We start from the raw sequence: 6,176 nt of genomic DNA, 5'->3' as shown, positions 1-6,176 counted from the left end.
GTGTGCCATCGACGGAGACGAATGACTTGCAATGCTTGAAAGCCTCCACACAGGCAGGGAAGGCTCAAAATACCTTATCAAACATGCTGCAATCATGAACCATAAGTAGGCCTGGCAGAATAGACCCTATCCGCGGGTACCCAACCCAACCCAACCCGGTCGGGTAGGGTTGCCAACCCGATCCGCTGCGGGTAGGGTTGGACGCGGAGCAGGTTGGCCTGCGGAGCGGGTAGGGTGCGGGTTGAGCCTCAACCCTACCCGCCCTACCCGCACCCCCCATAATATGTGTTATATATGTCTAAAAATGTTAGATATGGGAGTTGAACTAAGGACCTTAAGCATGTGCAAAAGGTTCCTAGCCACTGAACCAAATTTATTAATTTGTAAACTTTACTCATTTATTTTTATAAAAAGTATTTTCCATTTAATGAGATATAAATACCATTTTGAATAATCTAGTGGCCTCAATTTAGATTTTTCACAGCCACTCTCTCTCAACGGCGCAAACTCTAGTCCTCTTCTCTCAATTCTCAAATTCAAATCTCTCTGGACTCTGTCGAAATGCCTTAACTATTTCGAATGAAGTTTGGGTGAGTGTTCTAAGAGCTAATTCATGTCAATCTTTCACTCGCCCTTTGATAACAAGTCTTTCTATTGACTTACAGGGGAAATTACATTGAAGCAAAGAGAAGGCAAATTCCCTGAACTACTCAAGCTGTGAGGAAGAGGAAGACCTGCAAGCTAAGACTGTCACCAGTTTGTTCACGAAGGGCTTCTATTAGGTAAGATCTATAATCTTGTTTTGTGTTTGGCTTTGGCAGCTCTGTACTTTCATACCGTGTTAGCGACATGCAAAGTTTATTCTTTTAGAAATTTGACTTTGAGGTTACTTCTAAAATTGTATAGTTTGTATGGGAAAAAATTTTAGGAAAAAAAATTTAAAATTGGTAAACATGTGAATGGTTGCTTGAATTATAGCTTGTTTTAGGGTTTAAGAAAGTTTGTAACGAGAGTTTCAGTTTGTAAATTTTTGTGAAAAAATAGTAGAAAAAATTTTACTTTTCTAAAAATTTTGCTTTCAGTAGTGTTGTTGTTGAGTGAATTAGAGTTAGTGTGCATTAGTGGATCTAAGTATTTAGAGCTAGTGAAGTTAATGTTATTTGAATAGAAGTTTCAAGTTTGTATGTAATTTGATTGATACAATTATTGTGGTTTTGCTGTGGGTAGTTTAATAAATTTGTTGAAGTGGTTTAGTCAACTTAAGTTTTATGTGCCATAATGAATCCAATTGGTATGATTTTGCAGTTGTTCTTCTTAAGAGTTTGATGTTGTGATTGTTGGCGCTGGCATCATTGGTTTTGAACTCTAAATAAGCTTATTAGAACTTAAAAAAAATTTAAGCATAAATGAATCGAGTTAAATTATGATTCATGACATGGAGCAATGCTGTTGTTGTTTGGTTCATTAATGAATTGTGTTGAATTATGATTCATGGCATGGAGCAATGTTGTTGTGATTTGGTTCATTTAGCCAAACCTGTCTAGTGAGTAAGGCTTTATATCCACTGCTTTAATTTTAATGTCGTACTTGAATTATTGGGCATGTTTCAATTGGTGGAATGGTTTCTACATATCTTTTCTGGTTTGAAACAGGAAATCATCACTTTGTGTATCTTTAAAGTTGTTGTTTGATTATTTTTTTTCAATTGTCTTGCTCCAATTTCTTCTGTCATTATCAAAAGTTTAAAGAGGAAAAAAAAATATAATTTCAATAATTAGTTAATAGGGATTATTTTAGTTCTCATGGGGCTCTTATACCTTTTCAAAAAGAGTGAAGTTAAAATCTTGTGACTAGAAAATAGAAATTTTGACTAGCTTTGACAAGATGATTATTTTCTTTTTTTTTTAATTTTATTTTATATGTATGTGTGTATAATTTGATTATGTAATTTGATTTTATTTGGACTAGTTGTAATTTGTATATCTGACTATCTGTACAAAGTGTATTTAAACATGTCACATATATATATTTGTAGGGAATTCACTTCGAAATGTCAAGTACCAATATGGATGTAGTGGCACAAGATGTGGCTACAGAAGAACAACAACAAGAACCCCCAGTGGAAGCAACTGCAAATTTTGTTCCAGATGAGTCCGCTTCGATTGAAAATAGCAACAAATCAAGTGTGAAGAGTGTTTATTGGCAATACTTTAGTCGATTTCAAGAGGAAAAAGACTGGAAGGCAAAATGCAACCATTGCAAATCTATTCTTGGAGCCAATCCAAGAAATGGAACTACAAATTTGAAGAATCATGTGCTCCACTATTGTAAAAGGATCAAATTAGCAAACTCTAGGCAATCAACAATTGCTGATTCATTATCTAAACATGCAAGGAGTGCTGCGGATGCTTTTGTATTTGATCCATCTTATACAAGAAGGTGTATTGCCAAGGCCATATGTATGCATGAGTACCCTTTATCTTTTGTGGAACATGTTGGCATGAAGGAAGTATATGCATCAATGCAACCAACTTTTAAAGTGCCTAGTCGAAACACAATCAAGAAGGACATTTTTGAAATGTATGAGTTGGAGAAGCTTAACATGACTAAGATAATGGATGGAAATGATAGTCGAGTAGCAGTTACAACTGACATGTGGACTTCCAACCAAGAAAAAGGATACATGGTTGTCATGGCACACTACATTGATAGTTCATGGATTTTGCAAATGCGCGTATTAAGGTAATCTTATAAATTATACTTCTAGTAATTGATATGACTTTTAATATTTTTTTACTTGAAATTAATTTATCTTTTAGATAATAATTGAAATATGTTTTTGAACAATTTTCAGTTTTACTTATGTTCTCGCTCCTCATACGAGTGAAGTGCTCTCGAATGCATTAATGAAAGTTTTGTTAGAGTGGAACATAGATAGAAAATTGTCAACTATTACATTGGATAATTGCTCTACTAATGATGCTATGGTTGATGAGTTGTTGGGGCGCTTAGATTCAAAATATTTGTTGTTGGGGGTTCTATGTTGCATATGCGTTGTTGTGCTCATATCTTGAACCTAATTGTGAAAGATGGTCTAAATTTGGTTAAGGAAAGTGTGGAAAAAATTCATGATAGTGTGGTGTATTGGACTTCAACCCCTAAAAGACATGAAACCTTTGTGAGTTGGTGTAGTAAGTCAAATGTTCAATTTACAAAAAAATTAGCTCTTGATTGTCCAACTAGATGGAACTCCACTTATGTGATGTTAGAGACTGCATGGTTATACCGAAATGTGTTTCCTCGATTAAGACAAAAGGATCCTAATTACAAAAGTTTGCCAAGCAATGAGGAGTGGGACCTTGCTAAAGAAATTTGTGGTAAATTAAAGTTGTTTTATGACGTGACACAATTATTTTCTGGTACTCAAGTTCCAACAGCCAACATTTATTTTAACAAAGTATGTGATATAAATGTTGTCTTGAAAAATTGGTCTGCTTCTCCAAATCCATTGATTAGTAATATGGCATGTAGTATGAGGGTAAAATTTGATAAGTATTGGGAAGAAATTCATGGCATGATGGGTGTTGCTGTCATTCTAGATCCTAGGTATAAGCTTGCTACGCTTGAGTATAAATTCTCAATGTTATGTCAAAATCAAGATGAGTGCTTAAGTAAGATTGAGAGGATCAAACAGATATGCTATGACTTGCTTCATGAGTACCAACAGAATCTGTCTAATTCAAGTAACGCATTTGAGGATTCTACACAAAAGCTACAGATGAATGCAGAGCAAGATGATGATGCTGCTTACCAGTTGTATATTAGACAAAAGAAGAGAAAAAATGGTTCATTTGTGAAGACTGAATTTGATCATTACATAGAGGAAGATGTTCATCCTTTGAGTGCCGACTTTGATATTTTAGCTTGATGGAAAGTGAATGGGGCTAGATTTCCAACACTTCAAAGAATTGCAGAGATATATTTGCTATCCCTGTGTCTACTGTTGCTTCTGAGTCTTCTTTTAGAACAAGTGGTCGAGTAATTGCTCCTCATCGTGGTAGTCTTCATGAAGATACTGTGGAAGCTCTTATGTGTAATCAAAACTGGTTGTGGGCAGCATATCGTCAAAGAGGTTATTTATGTTTTAACTTTTCTATTTGTTTATGCTAATGTTAAATTTATATATAGATTGATTAATAAATAAATTTATTATCTTTGATTTATAGGTGGAAAACCTGATTATCAAACTGCAAATGATGATGATGATGATGATGTATCTGAAGTCATAGACTAGTGATGGTGTTGTTGCAACAAATGGAAAGCTTATGGAGACATGAAATTAAATAATTTATTTATGTTTATGTTATTTACTTAGACAAAGACTTTTATGTGTAATTTAATATTTGATGGTTATGTTGTGTATGACATACTTGTGTTATTTGTAGGATAATTTGTGTTGTTTGAATATTTGTGTTATTTGAATGCTCATGGGATAATTTGTGCTATTTGATGGTTATGTTGTGTATGAGATACTTGTGTTATTTATGAAATATTTGTGTCATTATACTGTTTCTTTTTGTCAACCCGTGGGTAGGGTCGGATACCCACGGGTTGAGCGCGGGTAGGATTAGGGTTAGGTATTTTTCAACCCGCGGGTAGGGTTAGGGTTGGGTTCAAACCCTACCCTACCCTACCCGTTGCCACCCCTAACCATAAGGTGCCCATCATAGTACGGTACAACACTGATGTCACATATCGTTCCGAGACAACAACTTTGCAGTGCTTGTAGCAACCTCAGCACCTTATTGTATGACTCCTTCCAATCACCTTATATCTGCGCAATTTCCTTTTTCTTTGCCATCCAGACCTTTTTGTACGAGGGTTTGAAGTGATAACTTTGCTTAACTGCACCTTATAGAACATGGATAATGACAGATGGGATGGATTGTATCAACGGGAGGATGACATAGAAGATGAGACTGTTGTCTAACTGTCGGTGGTCCTAAAACATGTTAGATGCTAAACACGTGTGCGCTTCTCCCATCCTATACACCTCGCTAATGAAATAGAACAACCGTAGTTGACATGCACAGCAAGCATAACAATGGTAATTGAGAATATAGAAGATAAGTAAACTTGATTTTACCAATATCCGAGATTCTGTCGGAGAGCAACATGGAGACTCCAAGGGCAGCCTGCTTCATATTGTCGGCAATGCACGTGGTACTTTAATCGATTTGACTCCACAACTTGGTACTTAGTATTTTTGTGAATGCTGTAATTTTTCACACCCTACATGACTACATCTCTGCTTTTGAATGTGTGACCAACCTGAAACTCCATACCACCAACTAAGTTGTAATCATTTTCACCCGTGTTGGAAAATGGATTTTTCTCTTATATCGCATCTAGATCCAATGTACAACAGTGACTGGGTACAGATGACAAGGCCGGAATTGGATGCGGGACAGACAGAAGATACCGACGTGATGGATCGAACGGGATCTCCAGTACAAACTCCTCCTTGTCATCATCTTCAGAAGAACCACTCTAATTGCTATCCGCAATATACTCCTCGTCTGAGTCCTCACCGTCAACGTCCATGTCTTCCACTAGACTAGCAACGTGTATCGGTTTAGGTGCGAGAGGTTGGTCATCTTGCACAAAGTTCGACTGACCAGATCCACCGCCACTGACATCACCAACCTCCTAGAAAGCTCCATCACTTGTTTTGCCATGATTCCCCCATGGATGTCAAACATCAGACGCACATGCTCGTCGCCATGGAGTCAAAACAGAGGAAACCAAAAAACTTCATTTTCCATCGATTTTCTCTCGCTTCCACCAACGCCAGTCTCTTCAGCTCGGACAAACAACTTACTCATCGGGCACGCAACAAAATGAGATTCTCACACTCAAATATCACCCCATTGTCACTATTTCTCACATGACATTTGAGATACACGCTTACAACCAAATATCCACTACTACTAGACATTTTGGCTTATTTTCGGAAGAAAAAGGTAGAGAAGAAGTAGTGAAATGTTTGTGAAAAATACAAAGGGTTGCACATTCTTTTATAGCTGCTGAAAATTTGTCGTAACGTATCTCGTTTACAATGTAAACGAAATAATACTACACGTATCTCGTTTACACTGTAAACAAATACAGTGTAA

This window comes from Arachis ipaensis, chromosome B06 (genome assembly GCF_000816755.2).
Source record: "Arachis ipaensis cultivar K30076 chromosome B06, Araip1.1, whole genome shotgun sequence".
NCBI lineage: Eukaryota > Viridiplantae > Streptophyta > Magnoliopsida > Fabales > Fabaceae > Arachis > Arachis ipaensis.
Note: the sequence above shows the minus strand (reverse complement) of the source record.